This window comes from Cervus elaphus, chromosome 3, assembly GCF_910594005.1.
Source record: "Cervus elaphus chromosome 3, mCerEla1.1, whole genome shotgun sequence".
Taxonomy (NCBI): Eukaryota; Metazoa; Chordata; class Mammalia; order Artiodactyla; family Cervidae; genus Cervus; species Cervus elaphus.
In genome coordinates, this window is record NC_057817.1 from 44,217,597 (window position 1) to 44,241,002 (window position 23,406).

Sequence of the window (23,406 nt, forward strand, 5' to 3'; positions counted from 1 at the left end):
CTAAACCTCTCTCCTGCCCTGTTTGTTTGGTTGTGGTTTTCTTGTCTGTTTTGATCACCTCTGCTGTATCTGAAAATCCCAGATAATACACATCACACAGTAGAGGTTCACCACATGTTTACTGAATAAACAAATAAGTGTTATCTTTTTATAGTTTTTGTCTTTATGTAAGTTGTTTTAATGTTTTGAATCACTTAGAAAAAATTAACACATTTAAACTAATGTCTAGCATTCCAAAGACCCATGTGGACTCAGTGATACATCATTTTTGGAGGGAACCAGACCACTTATGGAGGAGTCAGAGGGCTCTGGTAGGCCTTGCCCTTTCTGCCATGTGATCCCATCCGCCCAGCCTTTCCATCCTTAGAAAGAGCAGGGGAAGAGAGAGGAAGCTGGAAAGATTAAGCATTTATCCAAGGAAAAATGCATATGGAAGAGTCCATTTTAAAAAGGAGTGACTTTAATATCTAACATTGGCAAATTTGAAAGAGTGTTTTCCACCACAGGGTACCGGGTAATGTGGATGTTTCTGAGGAAGAGCGGATCTGTGATAGAAAATGAAGAAGCTGAATTTTCTTCATATTCCTAAGTAGTTGAAGTTTCTGTCTCTACTACCTGTGGGGCATATTCAAGCCCCGCCAGGTATGAGGGGGATGACCTCAATCTCAATCTGATTCTATAGAGTGGGATGGTTTCCAATACACCCCAGCCTCCTATCCTCAGGTGTGAGCAAAGCTTGACTGTCCTACAAATTGGCCCTGGAAAAGGAAATGGTAACCCACTCCAGTATCCTTGCCTGAAAAATTCCACGGACAGAGGAACCTGGTGGGCTACAGTCCATGGACTCGCAAAGAGTCGGACACCACTGAGCGACTTCACTTTCCTACAAATTCACGCTGTATGTAAACTAGCATAACCTTAGATATTGCTGAAAATGATGGACAGGGAAGCCTGGTGAAATGCATCCCATGGGGTTGCAAAGGGTTGGACACGACTGAGAGACTGAACTGAACTGATTGGAGCAAGGGAGTCATTCAAGCCTGGAAAAGGAAGAATTCCATCTGACCCAAGTTCAAGAAGGGGAGAATGTGCTGGGGGATCCCTGAGGGGCACACACATACAGAAGGAGTAACTGGGGGTGGGAAAGTGAACTCTGCTATGCTCATGACAGGGTCTTTTTCTCCATGTTTTTTTCCTGTATGAATTCACAGTCGTTAGGTGCTCAGTGTTCTATGGGATCACACCAAGCAGCTCCTGGAAGATGGCTCAGAGCCCAGGGCATGCAGGTTTTTCTTCTGAAGCCCCCTCAACTCTATTAAATAATAATTTGGTTCCCAATGGTATCACAGCATAAGAACAGTCAGAATTGGCAGATTTAAAAGATGATTTTTATCAATTAGACATAACTGGGGCTCAACAACACCCATACCTAAAGAAAAAAAACCCTAAATCTTAACAGTAGAATACATCAAAAAAGTTGAAGGTGAGGAAGTAGAAATAAAATAATGAGCTATATTAGGCAAAAAATAGACTTTAATAATTTTAAGACAATGTAGAACATTTCTATAATACAATTATTTCTGGAACTATTCTGAAAAGTAAAAGAGAAACTGCTATTATTACAGACATAGTAGAATAATGTAAGTAAACATTCTAAACAATGTTCCTCCTTCCCAATTAGCTCTTAATATCCAGTGTTTTGGCCAGATTGTGAAGATGATTTTCTCAGCTCTCTAGTTTACCGTTACCAGTTTAGAGAGATTTGGAAGTAGTCTGAGGAAACCTGCTGGTATTTCCCGCTGTACAAATGCAGTGTTAGTTATGATCACCCTCAAACCAACGAAGACTATTTTGGATGTAGAAATATCAAGTTGATTCTAAATAATATGTACAGTTTCTCTCAAAATTCCTCATTTATGAAATGAAGGTTAGGTATTTTTATTCATTAGGGAGCAAATGATCTCATTATAATGGGTAAGGTACCTTGTCATGCAGAGGATAAGGATAGACCAATTGTGTTCCGTTCCAAGCCTAATTCAAGCCATTGCAGCAAAACTAGTGGAAGAATTAAAATAATTTCTTTAAACCATGAAAATCAGTAATTCACCACCTTTTCCATGTACACACTCTATCACAGGGGGAAAAAAAAAACATTGTGAATTAAGTGAGAAAGAAAATAGAAATGAGAAAGGGGTAGTTGGAGGAAGGATGATGGAAGGAACAGCAGAAGTTTGAATTGTTTTACTTTGCACACAATCCTTCTTCTTAAGATCAAAACACCGACCGTTTGTGAGATCTCACTGGCCTAAGGTCAGTAACAGAACGTGCACTTTGATTCGGTTCTCCAGTGCTCTGCTGGTTCATGCCTGTGCACATGCGCTCTCTCATCATTCCTCCTCAACCAAATGTGCACTTGCTGATTGGAGTTGGGGAGGTGGTCCTGGTTTAGGGAGATGATCACTGATCTATACGCAAATTGAATTCGAGACCTTGACCTCATTGATTCTGGACTAGCTCGTTCCTCATTTTCCCGATAGCGATTGCATTGATCAGACAATATTTTTCTCAAAGTCACCAGGAGAGGAAGCATCACAATTTATCACTGCCAGCCTATATCAATGTTTAATTGAATGTTTAACCTAAATCAATAATTAATTAATAAACGTATGTAGGTGAGCATTGTTGAGAAGATGTTTGAGGATTTCATTCTTATAAAACATGAGTTTTCCTCTCTTAACTTCTTCCTGTCCTCATTTGTACATTTCTTATTTGTTTTTGGAATAAATTCGTTTTTGAAAGTAGCACCCAGAGATCTCAAACTTTAAAATTAGAGAATCTCCAAAGCATGAGTTTTTTTTTTTTCTTCTTTTTTGCCCTGTTTCTTAATGTCTTTTGCCCTCTAGTGGTAAACTCAAGGGACTTGCTGTATTTTCATTTGAATCCTCCAAAGCAAAACATTTCATTAAAATAGAATACAGGAAGCATTCATCATAATTAACTACTTATTGGAAATAAAGTGCTTCGGTATAGTTTATTCGATATTAAGAATGTGAAGTAACTGTAGAATAATAAAGAACCATGTGGTTGGCAAAATTGGCCTAACCTTTCTAGAGCCTTTATCTTATTTCCATTTTTCCACCTTCACTTTTTAAAATGAAAGCTTCATAATTGCACAAGTACCTACTGCATATGAGCCAAGTCTTCTTTGCTGCTAAGTGACATCTAATAGCTTGCCCAGAAATGGAGCTCCCTGAAATCTGTTGCCTTGAACAATATACACAAAATTAGACTGTAAGACACTCAATATCCACTGGGGTCAAATTATCACTAGAACTTTATTTACAGAAAAATTACATCATTACCTGGATCATGGCCTCTAAAAATATGAGCAATAGTTGGAAAGTTAAAATACTGGGTCAGAGAGAGGGAACATACTGATCTGGGGGAGCATTTATGTAAAGAATTTATCTTTCCATGTACATATTTTAGCTTTTCATAAAGTAAAATGTATATTTAATGTTTTTGTTTTGAGAAGAAAATATTGTTTTATTTGAGGAGGATGTAAATTGTCCCTTTTAAAACAAACTTTTGTAACCATAGATGACAGAGTTTTTAAATACCTTTTTATTCTTTTCAGTAGTTTTAATTTTTAAATCTTTTACTTTGAAATAATTTCAGGCTGATAAAAAGTTGAAAAAAAAATATATAGTACATATTCTCATATAGTCTTTAGCCAGTTTCCCCAAATGTTAATAACTTACTTAACTATGTACAATTTTCAAAATTAGGAAATTAGCATTGATACTATGCCATTAATTAATCTATAAGACATCATTCAACTTTTGCCAATTATTTCTAATGCTCTACGATCCTGGTTCCAGATTACGATTAAATTCATAATGATTATATTCATATTATACATATGTGATAAGAATACCACAGAAATGATACTGTGAGTTTCTCAATGTATCATACAGGGAGTCCATGATGTTGATAGATCCTATTATTGGTGATGTTAACTTTAATCACTTGGTTAAGGTAAGTGTTTGCAGGGTTTCCCCACTGTAAACTAATCTTTTTCCCCTTCATACTTAATTGGTATCTTATAAAGAGATACTTTAAGTGAAGTGAAGTCGCTCAGTCGTGTCCGACTCTTTGTGACCCCATGGACTGTAGCCTACAAGGCTCCTATGTCCATGGGATTTTCCAGGCAAGAGTACTGGAGTGGGTTGCCATTTCCTAAGACTGTATGTAAATATACTGTTTCTTATTCTGTATTGGCCCACTATTTGCTGATCAGTGATTTTTACATGTTCATCATTTTCTGGATATTTATTAATTAGAATTCCATAAAGAGTGCATTCCCTTCTTTACTATTTATTATTTAATTATTTATGTATATCAGTATGGAGCATGGGTATTTACTTTACTCTATGTGCTATAATCCATTGCTATCATTATTTATTTTATTCTTTAAATTGGCCCAGATTTGATCATTGGGAGCCTCTTCCAGCTGACTTCTGTGTCCTTTCAACATGTGTCTATTGTTGTTGTTGTTGTTATTTTGAGTACTTAGACGGTAAAGTGTCTGCCTACAATGCGGGAGACCCGGGTTCAATCCCTGGGTTGAGAAGATCTCCTGGAGAAGGAAATGGCATCCCACTCCAGCATTCTTGCCTGGAAAATCCCATGGACGGAGGAGCCTGGTAGGCTGCAGTCCATGGGGTCTCAAAGAGTGGGACGTGACTGAGCGACTTCACTTTCACTTTCTTTTTCTTTCTTGTATCTCAAGTTTTTCCAAGCTAATTTTATGCTTTTCCTGCCCTAGCCTTGGAATCAGTCATTTCTCCAAGAATCCTTATTTTGTTTCGCTTATTTGTTTTTAAAATTAGAGAATGGTGTCTGAAAATCGAACTCTTTGCTGTATGCATTCTTTGCTATTGGTGTCATTGATTCTAGGCCCTCTCAGCAAACAAAGCTAAAAAAACCTGTGTGTGTGTAAACATGCACACATATGCATCATCTAAATCTATGTATCTATGTATGAGTCTATCAATCATCTACCATCATCACGAGTTTTTACATTTAATCCAGTTCAACACCCCAGGGTTTATTCTAGCCTTCCTCTTTTCCTCATTTGTAACCCCTTTCTCTGACAGTAAGAAATCTGCCTCTCATCACTCAAGAGTTTACATACTTACCTTAACAATCCTAAAATGTACATGAATTCATTTCAGAATTACTAACTCATGCCATTTTGGTAAATGAAGGAACTTACTAACAGTGTATGATGTTTGTAGATGTTTCCTTTTGTCTTTAGTCTTTAAGCTCAGAGTGTATCATCAAGACAGTGATTTTCAGACATTTATCTCAGTTTGCTGTTTTCTCCTCCACTCCTTTCAGTGTAGTCTGTAACAGAGTTAGGCTCATTTGTTATTGTTTGTGTTATATTTTGGGTTCTTCCTCATTCTGCTTGACTTGGATCATGTATTTACACTGTCATCGTTTCTGAAAGTCCGAATGGCCCGGAGTGCCGTCCCCAGAGAACTGCTCCTTCCTCTGCCCCCATTGTGTCTGTACTCAATGCCTCTCTCTCTTATCCCTTATCTTATTAGTTTCTGGGTTATCTTTTCTGTGTTTCTTTTGGCACAAACAAGCAGATAAATGTTTGTTTTATTTCTCTCTTTTCTCTCATGAAAGGTGACACACAAAAGGTACTCTTTTGCACTTTTTTTTGGGGGGGGAGTATCTTTTTTAACTTAATGTATTTTGGAAAACAACCCATGTTAGTTCATAGAAATCCTTTTCTACTTTTGTCTCTTACACAACTGTGCACATGTCCCTAACTTATTTAACCACTCTCCTGTATTTAGATAATTACATTGTTCCCAATATTTTGTAACATCAGTGTTGCAATCAGTAACTCTTTGCAAGTGTATTTTTGGATTATTGTAGGTATATCAGGGTAAATTCCCCAAAGTAGATTTGCTGAATTGAAGGGTAAAGGGTTATGTGATTTTCTTAGGTATTGCCAAATTTCCCCCAGAGAATACTGTACCAGTTTGTGTATGAGAATGCCTGTATCCCTACAGACCATGTTGTCATACTTCTTAATTGTAACCAGTTTGATAACAATGTCTCAATATAGTTTTAATTTGTATTTCTGTAATTATTAGTGAGGCTGAACATCTTTTTCTGTCTTTAAAGGTCATTTTTATAACTCTTTTCATGAATTATCTGTTTATGTCTTTTCTCATTTTAATGGATAAAATTTTTTTTCTCTCAGTTTTAAGAGTTCTGTATCATCAGTATTTGTACTTTATCTGTAGTTTAACCTATGTTATAAACATTTTTCCAAGTTTTTTAGTTGTGTTTGACTTTATTTTTTATCATTCAGAAAATTATTTTGTATAGTCATTTATCAATTTAATTGCCTCTGAATATTGAGTCATAGTTAAGAAATCTTTTCCTACACCAAGGCTAAAAGAGGAATTCACCAATGTTTTCTCCTAGCACTTAAAATTTAAAAAAAAATTAGATCCTTATTCCCTTTGGAGTTTCTACTTATACATGGTGTGAAATATAGAGCTAAATTTGTTTTATTCCAAATGATTATTCTGCTGTCCCAGAATAATCTATTAAAATTACCATATTCTCCTAGTAATTTGGGATGCCACCTTATCATATACTAAATTTCCATATGCACTTGGGTTTATTTCTTGGCTTTCTGATCTACTCTCTTTGCTTGTCTATTCATGTGTCAGTGTCACACTGTTTTAATTAGATGACTTTATAGATTGTTTTATAACTGAGCTAGACCTTCCTCCTTGCCTTTCCTTTTTAATGTATTTTTGACTATTCTTACATGGGTTTGTTTTTCCACATGATTTTTTTTTTAATATTAATTTGTCTGCAATAGTGGTAAAGAACTTGCCTGCCAATGCAGGAGATGTAATAGGCACGAGCTTGTTCTCTGGGTAGGGAAGATACCCTGGAGGAGGAGATGGCAACCCACTCCAGTATTCTTGAGTGGAGAATCCCATGGACAGAGGAGCCTTGCAGGCTACAGTCCATAGGGTTGCAAAGAGTTGGACATGACTGAAGTGAGTTACCATGCATGCACCTCCATAAAAAAGTTTATTCATGTTTTTGTTGGGTTTGTGTTAAATTTTTCATTAACTCAGGTAATTGACAGTTTATGATGTTGAATCCTAAAAAACGGGGAGTGTCTTTCATTTGTTCAAGTCTCTTTTCATAGCTTTCAGGAACTCTATGTCTTTTCTCATAGAGTTTTTACACACTTTCTAACACCATACACAAAAATAAACTCAAAATGGATTAAAGATCTAAATGTAAGACCAGAAACTATAAAACTCCTAGAGGAGAACATAGGCAAAACACTCTCCGACATAAATCACAGCAGGATCCTCTATGACCCACCTCCCAGAATATTGGAAATAAAAGCAAAAATAAGCAAATGGGACCTAATGAAACTTAAAAGCTTTTGCACAACAAAGGAAACTATAAGCAAGGTGAAAAGACAGCCTTCAGAATGGGAGAAAATAATAGCAAATGAAGAAACAGACAAAGGATTAATCTCAAAAATATACAAGCAACTCCTGCAGCTCAATTCCAGAAAAATAAATGACCCAATCAAAAAATGGGCCAAAGATCTAAACAGACATTTCTCCAAAGAAGACATACAGATGGCTAACAAACACATGAAAAGATGCTCAATATCACTCATTATCAGAGAAATGCAAATCAAAACCTCAGTGTGGTACCATTACACGCCAGTCAGAATGGCTGCTATCCAAAAGTCTACAAGCAATAAATGCTGGAGAGGGTGTGGAGAAAAGGGAACCCTCTTACACTGTTGGTGGGAATGCAAACTAATACAGCCACTATGGAGAACAGTGTGGAGATTTCTTAAAAAACTGGAAATAGAACTGCCATATGACCCAGCAATACCACTCCTGGGCATACACACCAAGGAAACCAGATCTGAAAGAGACACGTCCACCCCAATGTTCATCGCAGCACTGTTTATAATAGCCAGGACATGGAAGCAACCTAGATGCCCATCAGCAGACGAATGGATAAGGAAGCTGTGGTACATATACACTATGGAATATTACTCAGCCATTAAAAAGAATTCATTGAATCAGTTCTAATGAGATGGATGAAACTGGAGCCCATTATACAGAGTGAAGTAAGCCAGAAAGATAAAGAACATTATAGCATACTAACACATATATATGGAATTTAGAAAGATGGTAATGATAACCCTATATGCAAAACAGAAAAAGAGACACAGATGTACAGAACAGACTTTTAGATTCTGTGGGAGAAGGCGAGGGTGGGATGTTTCGCGAGAACAGCATCAAAACATGTATATTATCAAGGGTGAAACAGATCACCAGCCCAGGTTGGATGCATGAGACAAGTGCTCGGGGCTGGTGCACTGGGAACACCCAGAGGGATGGGATGGAGAGGGAGGTGGGAGGGGGGGTCAGGATGGGGAATACATGTAAATCCATGGCTGATTCATGTCAATGTATGGCAAAAACCACTATAATATTGTAAAGTAACTAGCCTCCGACTAATAAAAAGAAATGGAAAAAAATAAAAATAAAGTTTATTGCAAAGTGTTTAATCTTTCTCTTATTGTAAATTAAAATTTTTATATGTCTTCTAACTAGTTATAAATAATATACCTGTAAAATAATTTCAGCATATAATGCCTTTGTTCTGCTACCTTTAACTTATTTTATCATTTTAGTTAGTACCTTTTCTTGACTTGAACCAGAAATAAATTTTTATCATGTTAATAAGCCTTTGAGATTTGGTTCATTTATTTATTTGTTAACCAATTCTAATACAAGACAGATATAATTTTATTCCCATATTAAAATAAAGAAGCTCACACCAGAGATAGAGACGGATGAACCTAAGGTCACGGAGAGAGAGCAATGGGCAAAACTAGCTTTTTAATCAAGATTCGGTGCTTTTCACCACTGCATAATATTTTCTCCTCAAGGGTGGGCTCTCCAAATGTCTCCATTTAGTTTCACTCAATTCTGTGGACACAGGAGACTATACAAGGTTTTGTGACTATAAAAGTCATAAAAGCTCAGCCCTGGTCTACCTTCCAACATGTTCCCAACATGCAACCAGTGTGATCTTTCAAAAATGAAAATAGTTTCTGCCATCCCCCTTCCTTAAATCTTTCAGTGGGTGGGTGCTGGTCTCAGGATAGAGGCTGAGCTCTTTTACATGACCTCTGCTTTACTCTCCACACTCAGCATCACCCCGTGTTTTCCATACGGGCACTGTAGCCATAGTGAAGTACCTGCAGTACTCGTCCTCCTGCATCCCATTCAGACAGCATCTCCTCTGGGATGTCCATCCTGATCCGGCATTATATATTCCTTCCAGCCTTCTTAGTGCCTCCTGCTAACCTTGGTCACATTGCTTTTTTTTTTTCCCCCCATTTATTTTTATTAGTTGGAGGCTAATTACTTTACGATATTGTAGTGGTTTTTGCCATACATCGACATGAATCAGCCATGGATTTACATGTATTCCCCATCCCGATACCCCCTCCCACCCCCTCCCCATCCCATCCGTCTGGGTCTTCCCAGTATACCAGCCCCGAGCACTTGTCTCATGCATCCAACCTGGGATGATGATCTGTTTCACCCTTGATAATATACATGTTTTGATGCTGTTCTCGCGAAACATCCCACCCTCGCCTTCTCCCACAGAGTCCAAAAGTCTGTTCTGTACATCTGTGTCTCTTTTTCTGTTTTGCATATAGGGTTATCATTACCATCTTTCTAAATTCCATATATATGTGTTAGTGTACTATATTGGTCTTTATCTTTCTGGCTTACTTCACTCTGTATAATGGGCTCCAGTTTCATCCACCTCATTAGAACCGATTCAAATGAATTCTTTTTAATGGCTGAGTAATATTCCATAGTGTATATGTACCACAGCTTCCTTATCCATTCGTCTGCTGATGGGCATCTAGGTTGCTTCCATGTCCTGGCTATTATAAATAGTGCTGTGATGAACATTGGAGTGCACATGTCTCTTTCAGATCTGGTTTCCTTGGTGTGTATGCCCAGGAGTGGGATTGCTGGGTCATATGGCAGTTCTATTTCCAGTTTTTTAAGGAATTTCCACACTGTTCTCCATAGTGGCTGTATTAGTTTGCATTCCCACCAACAGTGTAAGAGGGTTCCCTTTTCTCCACACCCTCTCCAGCATTTATTGCTTGTAGACTTTTGGATAGCAGGTCATATTGCTTTTTAATCACTTACTTACTGACTGTCTTAAAAGCTCTTGAAGGCACAGACTATGTCATTTAGATTCCAGATTGTACCATCCCTCAAATGGTGAGCACTTAATATGTATTCTTGAGTGAGTGAAAGAGGAAATAAATATTATTTTCTAACTTCAAAAAAATTATTTCATACTCATATATGTACTTTAGAATATGTTCTTTCCTGAATGAGCAATGATTTGCTTAATATCCTCAGGATTGTCAGCATCATGGACTGTCATGAACTCTTTAAGCTTTAAAGAGAAGCCTCAAATCAGTTATCTATGTTTTTTTTTTTAAAGAAAATAATTAACTGACATTTTTTATTACAATTTACTTTCTTTTCTGTGTGGGAATGATCTGAAGTTGTCATTTGGATGGGTATTTCCCAGTCTTTTATAAAATGCAAACCTGAAAATCTTCTTTGAAAATCTAAAAGGCATCACTTTCTGTCAAAAGCCTTGTCCCTCTCTGGCAATCAGCGTTTTACAAGTACCAGATGTATTCTCTGAACTATTTTTTCTTGGCATTTGGTAGTAATAGGAGGTATTATTTATTGAGGTATTATTTATGTCTGTTAGACATAAGCATAATATATACAGATTTTTTATGAAGCAGATTTAGTTTCACCATTTTATAGAAAAAGAAACTGCGGCATACAGAAGTTATGTAACTTGTCCATTGTACCTTAGACACAGGTAGTGGTAAAAGGAACTTAGATTGACCTTTAGAGGAGCCGAAACAGAGTACCTATTAAATTGTCACAGACCACTTCCTTTATCTGTATTTCACCCTGCTACACCCCCTGGAATATGTAGTGTTGTTTGTGTGCTGTATGTATGTCTGTTTTATCTCCTAAATAAGATCCTAAGATTCTTCTTTTGAGGAAGTGCCTTATTTCTTTAGGCTCCACAATTTCTAGCATAGTGCTAGACACTATTTAAGAAGTGTTAACACTTCATAAATACGTGCTTTAATTCTTCCCCTGGTCTTAGGAAATTGTACATAGGAGTTTTAACAAGTTAGGGTAAAGCATATATTTTCCTTTAAGTCTCAAAATTTGTTGCTCCAAGAAATGAATTTATGATTAAAGAGATCCCGATGACATCACTCATCTGCTGTCCCTCTTTCCCTACCAGATGGGTATAATGATGTTTTGATGTATACTAATGAAGCTGGGTGTCCTGCAGCCTATTTGCTTTGCATCAACACTGGTTAAGACTGCGTTTATTTAACTCATTCTCTGTCCTAGCTTCCTCTCTTGAGAGCCATGAGACTTTTCTGAGGGTGGACTAGGAAGTTTGTTGTCACTGTACAAAGGTGTAACCAAGCCTCAAGGACAGTCTCTACTCAGCTGTGTACTCCAGTTCGCCTGTAATGATGAGTACCTTCCCCAACTGAAATGTCTCCCTGTGCTTGGGACGTTAAAATATTCTTTCATGCCAAAATGGATGGGGTTTTGGAGGACATGGTGGTGCCAATCATCAACAAAAAGAAAATAACAACGTTACCAAGACCCTCTGTCTTGCATGCAAATAGATGCCAACAAGCTATCAGATTTGCCTGTACATATCTGGATTTACTGAATGTATGCTTACAAGTCATATCTGGAAAGTCACAATTCCATTATTATTCTCTCAACCTCACGTTAAAATCAAGAAACCTAAAAGGAAAATGATTGTGTATATTAAATTTCTTTGTCAAAGCTTCTACTATAAGATAAAGTCTTCCTAGGAGAATTCCCTGGTATTCCAGTGGTTAGGGCTCTGTGCTTTCACTGCTGAGGGCACAGCTTCAACCCCTGGTTGGAGAACTAAGGTCCCACAAGCTTCACTGTGAGGCCAAAAAAAAAAATAAAATCTTCCTAGAATTTTGTTATATTATCCTTTTTACTAATAAGTGCTTTTTGTTCTAATCATTTTTGGATTACAGAAATAATACATGTTCATGATAGAACTATTGAAAAGCATAACTATACTTTAAGTATTTAATAATTCACAATATCTTCACTCATTGTTAATAGTTTGGTATACTTTCTTTGTCTAAGTAACTACCTGGATAAATAGACTTCAAAATGTAGACATAACTAATATTGATATGCATATATAGAGCTGTAGTTTATTTCCACTGACTTAACTCATGAACATTTTTCAGATCACTTAAGATTCTTCAGTGACCTTTTAAAAAAGCTTTATGATGTTGTGTAACTACATAATGTTCCATTTAATGATATGACAAAGATATTTTGATGCTTTCACTGAGATGAACACCAGATTGCTCTTCCAAATCTTATCTGAATAAGAGAGGAAAGTACACCATGAACTGCATAAGACAGGGAGATTTTCTAAAAAAATAAAAGCCTTCATCTGCCCAATAAAATCCTGGAATTAAAAAATAAGGAAAAATAAATCCTTTTCTGTAAAAGACCCCAGAACCTAGTTGCTTCTCTGAGCTTCATCAAAGTGATACAAGTCCAATGGAGTCCTATTTGTGTCCGAAACCCCTCACCATGGTACACGGGCAAGGACATGACTAGAGGATACCTTTGAGGTTTTCAGCTAATTCATTTTCTTAAGCCAAGCTGCAAATATCACAGATACAAACTTACATGCAGTATTGTGACTGTTTGTGGTGATTATCAGCTAGTGGGAAGACTAAAGGAAAAGAAAATTAGGAAGCCTAGAGATGTTTTCTAAGCCTTAAAACTGACAGAGCGAGATTAAGCGAGATTACCTCTACTTACATGAACAATTTACCTTTTCTTTGTTACTGTGAGAAGCAAACACTTGCTTTGAGATACATTTACCCAGAGAAAAATGGTGACTAATTTGTCAACCAAAATATCATGAACTAAAAGGAATTAGATTAGTCCTGAAAGAAGTTAGATGGGGGGATGTAGCAAGAGAAATAAAAGAAAAGCTTCACTTTGGTATTCTGTAAAATGCAGCATACAAGGCTTTTATAGCATGGAAATGCAAATAAAATCTTACATACTATTGTATACCTCTTGATGGTCTTTCTAGTAATCATGTACAGATGGTAAAGCTGGACAATAAAGAGGGCAGAGCACTGAAGAATTGATGCTTTTGAACTGTGGTGTTGGAGAAGACTCTTGAGAGTCCCTTGGAAAGCAAGGAGATCAAACCAGTCAATCTTTAGGAAATCACTCCTGAATACTCTTTGGAAGGACTGGTGCTGAAGCTGAAGCTCCCAATACTTTGGCCACCTGATGCAGACAGCTTATGCAGTGGGAAAGACCCTGATATGGGGAAAGATTAAAATCAGAAGAAGAGGGCAACAGAGTATGAGATGGTTGGATGGCATCACCAATTCAGTGGACATGAACTTGGGCAACCTCTAAGAGATGGTGAGGGACAGGAAAGCCTGGGGTGCTGCAGTTCATGGCATTGCAAAGAGTCAGACATGACTTGGTGACTGAACAACAGTAAAACCTATTAAATTGAAAAGGTTCAGAATACTTCATATAGACATGGATGTGGACATATGGAAACCCAAACTTCTGAGGAAACGCAGACGAGTTGTATAAGTTGTATAACAACTTATAAAGCTAAAAGTATATATGTCATCCAGTGGAGTTCAGGGAAAGCCAGAGATAAAATAAGGTATTTTTTTTGGTTTGTTTTATATTTTATTTTAATGAGTTACTTCAAGGTTAAATGTCCTGCATCCTCTCTAAGACTTCGGAGAGAGATTCTGGAGCATAGGTATACAAGGGCAAGACAATGGTAACATTTATCTTCTGCATAGATAATAAAGGGTTGCATTGTCAGTAGCAAATGTAAAAACAGAAATATAACCAACTAAAAGCCAGTCTTCTTTCTTATTATCACCATAAAACAATAGTCCTTCTTGAAAAAGTTTGTTGTTTGAATTCTTTACAATTGCTGTGATTATTACACATTTTAAAACTACTTATCCTTTGATTAGCATGTTTCCTATGTGGAAATTAATTTAAGGAATTTTCAGTTATACTTTCAATCCCTAGCAGTCATGGACTCAGATACATTATATACCAGGGAATAATGAAATTGAAGGGAGGTTTTCTAGAACAGGATAGATTTCACCAAATTGGTAGGTGAAGGGAAGGAGCCAGTGGAAAGGGAGGGATGGAAGAGCAGGGGTGTATATAGTTAGTGCATCAGAGTCTATACGCTTCTGTGGTCGTGGCTCCCTTTGCTTCATATGCTTGAGTGACTCTGGACCTTATCGTGACTTTGCTTGACCAGTAGGACAATAACCCTTGTAATGCAAAAAGAGACTTGTAAAGTGCTTGTCCACAGAAGCTTGCTCTATTTTGTGGCCTTTAGGGGCATCCTGCAATTACTAACAAATAAATAGACCCAAACTAGACTTCTAGATGATGAGTAATACGTGGCCTAGCCAATTTTATCACCCTAGCTGACATCAGTCCAATTTACAGACTTGTGAATAAAGCCATTTTAGACTATCCAGTTTCAGACAAGCCTCCAGCTGGTCACTGAGGTGTGAGTAAATACAGCTGAAATTAGCCCAACCTGGCTCTTCTTAGAAGAAATATCCAGTTTACCTTTAGACTTGTGAGCGATGATGCATGGTAGTTGTTCTAAGATACTAAATTTTGAGGCGGTTTGTTACACAGCAAACGCTAACTGGTACAAGGTTCTTGAAGAGGTGAGTAAGGATAGGATAGAACTCAGAGGTAGAAGGGATAGATTAGTACTGAATGTCAAATAAATACATACAGAACTATGTTCAGATCCCCTAGCCTCCATATACATGCTTGCATGTGAGCACATGCACACACACACACACACACACACACACACACACACACACACTCACTCACTCTCTCTCACTCCTTCTCCCACTTCTCTTCAGGATCAGGGAAAGAATGCAGACTCTAAACAGACACTACCTAAATTTTATTTTTTTCAGAGGATAGTTATTTACATTGCCGTGTCAGTTTCTGCTGTACAGAAAGCGAATCATCACATGTATACATATATCCTCTCTTTTTTTGATTTCCTTCCCATTTAGGTCACCGCAGAGAACTGAATTCCCTGTGATATGCAGTAGGTTCTTGTTAGTTATCTATTTTATACACAGTAGTGTATATATGTTAGTCCTAATCTCTTAATTCATCCTACCCATCTCTATCCCCCTGCCACTGCCTTTCCCCCTGGTATCCATATATTTGTTCTCTATGTCTGTGTGTCTATTCTGTTTTGCAAATAAGATCATCTATACCATTTTTCTAGATTCTATATATATGCATTTAATATATGGTATTTGTTTTTGTCTTCCTGACTTCACTCTGTAGGCAATTTCTAAGCTCATCCATGTATCTGCAAATGATGCAGTTTCATTACTTTTTATGGCTGAGTAATATTCCATTGTGTGTATGTACCAGATTTTCTTTATCCATTCCTCTGTTGATGGACATTTAGGTTGCTTCCATGTCTTGGCTATTTTTTAAGTATGCTGCAGATTATATTGGAGTGTATATCTTTTTGAATTATGGTTTTCTCTGGGTATATGTCTGGTAGTGGGATTGCTTGGTCATATGGTAGTTCTATTCTTAGTTTTTTAAGGAACCTCCATACTGTTTTCTATAGTTGCTGTGTTAATTTACATTCCCACTAACAGTGTAAGAGGATTCCCTTTTCTCCACACACTTTCCGGTATTTATTGTTTGTAGATTTTTTTTTTTTTTTTGATGATGGTCATTCTAACCAGCATGAGGTGATACCTCATTGTGGCTTTGATTTTCATTTCTCTAATAATTAATGATGCTGAGCTTCTTTTCGTGTGTTTGTTGGCCATCTGTATGAGACTACCTAAATTTAAATCCTTGTTTTTGTTCTTTACTGTTTTGTTCTTTACTGGCTGAGTGATCATGGGCACACATCTTATTCATCCATAAACAGAGTTGATAGTATTTACCTCATAAAGTTGTTGAAAAGATTAGGTGATCTCATACATGTAAGGACCAAGCTCATAATAAACGTCTTTTAAATGCAAGCTATGTAGGTGCCTCAGTGAAGATATAGCATAATTTGAGATGAAGTGATAGGGAAAGTTGAGGGAGTGTATATCAGCTAACATCAAATCCTCAAAAAATGCAGAATGTAGGATGCTATCATACAGTAAAAGGAAGAGCAACAAGAATTTGAGGATAAAGAGAATGGTGGAGAAATTTTAAGAAGGTGGTTTTAGAGGAATTTTTTTTAATGGTTGAGTAGCAATGATAGTTCAGTTGAGATTAAAAAGTAAAAATTTATGGGGGACATATTCAGTACAGCTGTAATTTTCTGCCACAATGCTCAGTAGCTCAGGAGGAGAATTGAGGAGAATAATGGGATTTGAATGGCAGATAAAGAAATGGTAGCTTCAAGGGGCCACTCTAGAATACTAGAATATTCTAGTATTCTATTGCTAGAAATAGCTGGCTATGGGGCCTGAGTTGGCATGGAGGCAAGAGAGACCATAAAAGAACTGATTGGGTGAGAGAACAGTATGAGATCAAAGGGCAAGGAGCAGGAGTCATGCAGTCATACGTGGAAGCAAAAGGCTACAACTTTCTTAGTTGGTGGATAGTATCATTTTTATCCTTAGTGACTTGTTTCATTGCCTAGAGCCTGTGGTCTTATTATCATATGATTTTGTGTAGTTTTCTTTCAGGAAAACTTTTTTTCTCAACTTCTGTAAGGGATACCAAACTTTAAAAGAGAGCTCTGGGTTAAAAATCCAGCCCATTGTGGTGGCTCTCCTCTGAGGATGCTACACCTATTGCATCATCTATCTCAACTACTGAAACTTTTCTACAGGTGACCGTTATTATCCTGCATGTCAGAGCAGCAAAAAAGAGGATTTTCTCTAGCATTCAGAGGTGAATCTGGGGGTCTGTGTTAATTTAGCCACATTCAAGCATCCCCCACTCTCCTGAGTGAGCCTGTGAACTCCTCCTCTTCTCTGCCTTCATAGTTCTGTCCATTTTCCAGACGCAACCCATGTTCTCAGCCCCACGGAGTTCTCTCAAGTTATTCCAGCCCAATACAGTGTCTTCCTTCTCAGAACCATTATAACAACTCATCTGACACTTAGCACATGCCATATTTTATTCCGGGTATTTTTTTTTTAAACCTAAGAAGCAATACATTTTAAAGCTAGAAGGGGTTTCAGTGAATACCTAATTCAACTCCCTCATTTTGCTGATGAGAGAATTGAAACCTAGATGGGACAGCCAAGACTAGAATCCAGCCTGCCTTTGTCATTGGTGATTTTTCTACTGTTACATCTATGCCCTGAGAGGACATCAGGTTCCTCAAGACAAGAACTTTTAAAATCTATAGCATTTACATGGTGAGATCCTCAGTAGATGTTCACTTACAGTGACATAGTGCTCTACCAAGCTACATGAGTCAGCTGCAAGAGAAAGAAATTCTTGTGTAGAACAGATTTTACAGTTAAAAAAAAATTACTGATCTTTTTTTCAAACCCTTAGATGTATAAAGTTTTCCAAATAAAATGTATTAGATAATTTTTGTTTGTTATATAGTTTTGTTCCTTTATCTCACTGTTAAGGGTGGTCTTCATTAAGATGTACATGGACCAGTTTTGACCAGTATAGATTACAGATAGTGGTTTGAATCCCAACAGAAGAAAATTCTCCCATCTAACCCTTTAGCCAGTTAACTGGAAGAAGCTTACCTTTATGGTTATTGATTTTAATTTCATTTCAGAAAAAAAAATCAAAGTTAATTTAATAAAAGCATTTTTTACAGTTTAATCTAATTTGGCAGTATGGATTTAAAAAAAGAAAAGGAACCAAACAAAAGCAAACTGTAAGAACACGTACTAGGAGCTGAACAAGTACTGCTACCAGAAGTTACCGATTTCCCGCATTTTAAATTTTAATTATATCAAAAAAATCAATCTGTTACCCAAATTAGTCAGCCCCTCTATGAGGCCTGGCACTCATCACTTTGCACTACTTCACTGAATCTATTTGAAAGCTGAGTACGGAGCCTGCATTCTCAGTCCAGCTAGTCCACCTGTGACCATGTTAAGATGACATTCTCCAGAATCGCTCTATCAAAGCTTACTGTGAACACTATGCAATCTAATCAGCTCTACATGCACATTTCAAGGTGGTGGATCTGAAATCCCAGGAAAGGTGTGTGAGCTTCCTGAAACAGAAAAATCCTTCAAGGGATCCTTCCCCTGAACTCAGTTGGGGTTTTCTAGCCATGAGGGCCTTCTTCCTTCTCTCCACCACAGCGTTCCTCCTACTTCTCCCTCCCTTCCATCAGAGAAATGACAGATACTCCCCACTCCCTGCAGTGAGTTTTCCTAATTTCACCCATAGGAGCCAAAAAACCTAAAGGAAAACACATTTATTTGTTTAGAATGTAACTTGCAGAGAGCATTTGCACAGGAGAATGTTCTTACCCTCTTGGTGCTAGTCCACTGCGTATTTGTTTTCCAGACTCATTCTTCCCCAGATGACTACAACTTTTGCTGGCATTTCTCTGAAGGTATCTTCAAGACCTCTTTTAGATGCAGAAAAGCTACCTGAATTTGCAGGCAGCTTCCTGTTGGGCTCACATTTTGCAGCATGCATGCTTGATGTGCAGAAGGTGGGGAAGGTGTTTGAAAAAACAGGAAGCACCTGTGAATGTGCGACTTTATTATTGGAAGCAGAAGGCTCTCTTGAGACAGCTGGACTGAATTTGCTTCCTTCTTTTTCACCCATGAACACTTTTACAAAGCTATTAGATACTCTAAAGACCATGAATGGGCTTCGGAATGGCATGATTATTTGCAAAGTCTGGTGTATTCATAAACTTGGGTAGTTCTGTTTTTCCTTGTGCAAGTTTCTCTGTTTGCTCGGGATATGGATATCCACGGAATGCCTGCAAGGTTGGCTTTCAAAAATTACTGTTACTGTGGTTAAAGAAACACATAACATGAGCTTTACCTTCTTTACAAATTTTAGGTTTTCTATGTGGTGGTGTTAACTATAGACATGATGGTGTATAGCAGTTCTCTAGAACTTTTTCATCTTGCATGACTGAAACTTTATACCACTTAACAACAACTCCCTATTTCCTCCTCCCCCAGCTCCTGGCAACCATCATTCTACTTTCTAGTTCAGCAAGCCTGATTACTTCAGGTGGTTGAATCATGCAGTGTTTGTCCTTCTGTGAAATGACTTCTTTCACTTAACATAACTTCTTCAGTGTTTATCAATGTTATAGCATATGACAGGATTTCCTCCTTTTTTATGGCTAACAATCCATTGTATGTATATACTGCATTTTATTTATCCGCTTATCTGTCAATGAACATTTGTGTTGTTTTCACCTCTTGGCTATTATGAATAGTGCTACAATGAACATGGGAGTGCAAATATCTTTTCAAGATACTGAATTCAGTGTTTTTGGATATGTCCTCAGAAGTGGGATGGCTGGATCATACAGTAGTTCTATTTTTTCTTTTTGGCCACAGTGCACTGCATGTGGAATCTTAGTTCCCTGATCAGGGATCTAATCCCTGCCACCTGCAGTGGAAGTGCAGAATCCTAACCACTGGACCACCAGGGAATTCCCAGTTCTATTTTTAACTTTATAAAAATTTCCATGTTGTTTTCTGTAGTAGCTGTATCATTTTACGTTGCCACCAACAGTGAATGAGGCTTCCAGTTTCTCTATATACTTGTCAACACTTGCTATTTTTTGTGTTTTGTATACTAGGTGTCTTCATCAGTTAGAGGTGCTATAACAGAAATACCATAGATTGGGTGGTTTAATTAACAAACATTTATTTCTCACAATTCTGGAGGTTTAGAAGTCCAGGATGGTGACTGCAGCCATGAAATTAAAAGACACTTACTCCTTGGAAGGAAAGTTATGACCAATCTAGATAGTGTATTAAAAAGTAGAGACATTACTTTGCCAACAAAGGTCCGTCTAGTCAAGGTGATGGTTTTTCCAGTGGTCATGTATGGATGTGACAGTTGGACTGTGAAGAAAGCTGAGCGCTGAAAAATTGATGCTTTTGAACTGTGGTGTTGGAGAAGACTCTTGAGAGTCCCTTGGACTGCAAGGAGATCCAAGAAGTCCATCCTAAAGGAGATCAGTCCTGGGTGTTCATTGGAAGGACTGATGCTGAAGCTGAAACTCCAATACTTTGGCCACCTCATGCGAAGAGTTGACTTGTTGGAAAAGACCCTGATGCTGGGAGGGATTGGGGGCAGGATGAGAAGGGGACGAGAGAGGATGAGATGGCTGGATGGCATCACCGACTTGATGGACATGAGTTTGAGTAAACTCTGGGAGGTGGTGATGGACAGGGAGGCCTGGAGTGCTGTGGTTCATGGGGTCGCAAAGAGTCGGACACGACTGAGAGACTGAACTGAACTGAAGGGCTTATTTCCTAGTCATAGAAAGCTCCCTGGTCACTCACTATGTCTTCACATGGCAGAGAGAATGAACTCTGGACTCTTCATCCCCTAGCAGTGGCACCAATCCCATTGTAGGGGCTCTACTCCCATGACCTCATCCAAACCTAATTGCATCCCAGTTGCCCTGCCATTAACAATACAATCACAATAAGAATTAGGTTTCAACATATGAATTTGGGGAGTATACCAACATTTAGTCCATAGCAGTGATCATTTTAACTGGTCATGGTAATACAGTACTTCATTGTGGTTTTGATTTGCATTTCCCAATGACAAAGTGATGTTGAGTATCTTTTCATACACCTGTTGGCCATTTATATGTCTTTTTTTAAGAAATGTACAAGTCTTTTGCCCAGTTTTTAATCAGGTTATTATTAGGTTTTGTTTGCTTGCTTTTTGCCATTGAATTGTAGGAGTTCCATATATATGAGGTTAAGCCTTTGTCAGATATATAGTCAGCAAATATTTTTTCCCATTCTATAGATTTCCTTTTCACTCTTTTGATTGTTTCCTTTGCTGTGAAGAAACTTTTTAGTTTGATGTAATCCCACTTATCTGTTTTTGCTTTTGTTACCTATGCCTTTAGTTGTTATGTCCAAGAAGTCATTGCTAAGACTGTCATAAAGCTTTTCTCTTCTGTTTTTTCCTAAGAGCTTTATAGTTTCATAAAACATATAGTTTTATGTTTGTCTTTAATCCTTTTTGAATTGATATTTTTGTGTGTTGTACATCTTACAACATATATAGTAGTCTACTTTCATCCTTTTGCATGTGGTTGTCCAACTTTCTTAACACCATTTGTTAAAAAGATTATTCTTTCTCTATTATAAATTCTTAGCACCTTTGTTGAAGACTATTTATCCATATATGCACAGGTTTATTTCTGTTCAGTTGTTCTGCGTGTGTGTCTTTATGCCAATACCATACTGTTTTGATTGCCATAACTTTGTAATATATTTTGAAAATTGGAACTGTGGTGCCATCTTTGTTCTTTTTGAAGATTTTTTTAGCTATTTGAGGTCCTTTGTGCTTCTGTATGAATTTCAGGATAGTTTTTTCTATAACAAAATACCATTCAGATTTTATTAGAGATTGCACTGAATCTGTTGATTGCTTTGGGTAGGATGGTCATTTTAACAATGTCTTCTAATCCATGATCATAGGATGTCTTGCCATTTATTTGTGTCTTTAATTTTTTTCAGCAATATATTATAGTTTTCAGTGTGTAAGTTTTTCATCTCCTTAAGTTTATTTCTAGGTATTTTATTATGTTTGATGCTGTTATGAATGGAATTTCTTTCTTAATTTCTCTTTTGCATTGTTCATTGTTAGTGTATGAAATATAGCTGATTTTTTTTGTCCTACAACTTTGCTGAATTTATAAGACTCTTGAGAGTCCCTTGGACTTCAAGGAGATCCAAACAGTCCATCCTAAAGGAGATCAGTCCTGGGTGTTCATTGGAAGGACTGATGCTGAAGCTGAAACTCCAGTACTTTGGCTACCTCATGTGAAGAGTTGACTCATTGGAAAAGACCCTGATGCTGGGAGGGATTGGAGGCAGGAGAGGCGGACGACCGAGGATGAGATGGCTGGATGGCATCACCAACTCAATGGGCATGGGTTTGGGTAGACTCTGGGAGTTGGTGATGGACAGGCAGGCCTGGCGTGCTGCGATTCATGGGGTTGCAAAGAGTCAGACATGACTGAGTGACTGAACTGAACCATTTTTGTGTGTGTGTGTGCAATCTTTAGAGTTTTTCTCTACATAAGACTGGACTTCCCTGTTGACTCAGTGGTGAAGAATCTGCCTCCCAATGCAGGAGATGAGAGTTCAACTCCTGAATCAGGAAGATCCCTGGAGAAGGAAATGGCAACCCCCTGAAGTACTGTTGCCTGGGAAATCCCATTGACAGATGAACCTAGTGGGTTACAGTTCATGGGGTTGCAAAAGAGTCAGACACGACTTAGTGACTAAACAACAACAAAATATGTAAGGTTGTATCATCTGTGAACAGAGATAATTTTAATTCTCTCTTTTCATTTGGAGGCCTTTTATTTCTTTTTCTTGCCTAACAGTTCTGACTAGACCTTTCAGGACTGTGTTGAATAGAAGTGACAGGAGTGGGCATCCTTGTCTTAAAAATCTTTCAGTTTTTCATCTGAATATGATGGCTATGGACTATTTATATATTGCACTTTTTATATTGAGGTTATTTCCTGGGAAAGGAGTATGGCTAGGCTGTATATTGTCACCCTGCTTATTTAATTTATATGCAGAGTACATGATGCAAAATGCTTGACTGCATGAATCAAAAGCTAGAATCAAGATTTCTGGGAGAAATATCAACAATCTCAGATATGTGGATGGATGATAACACTCTAATGGCAGAAAGTAAAGAGGAAATAAAGAGCCTCTTGATGAGGGTGAAAGAACAGAGTGAAACAGCTGACTTAAAGCTCAACATTTAGAAAATGAAGATCATGGCATCCAGTTTCATCATTTCATGGCAAAAAAGAAGGGGAAAAAGGGGAAGCAGAGACAGATTTCATTTTCTTGTACTCCAAAATCACTGAGACAGCAACTGCAGCCATGAAATTAAAAGACACTTG

At 37.6% G+C, this 23,406-nt stretch overlaps 1 long non-coding RNA gene across 1 annotated transcript in view; it reads right to left on the reverse strand.

Annotated features, from left to right (window-relative positions):
• Nucleotides 1-18,908, reverse strand: part of LOC122683897 — a 66,933-nt gene extending 48,025 nt beyond the window's left edge. Inside the window, exon 1 of the long non-coding RNA XR_006337864.1 lies at nucleotides 18,782-18,908. This is a non-coding gene — a long non-coding RNA (uncharacterized LOC122683897). The remainder of the gene's footprint in view (nucleotides 1-18,781) is intronic.
• Nucleotides 18,909-23,406: the final 4,498 nt, after the last annotated feature.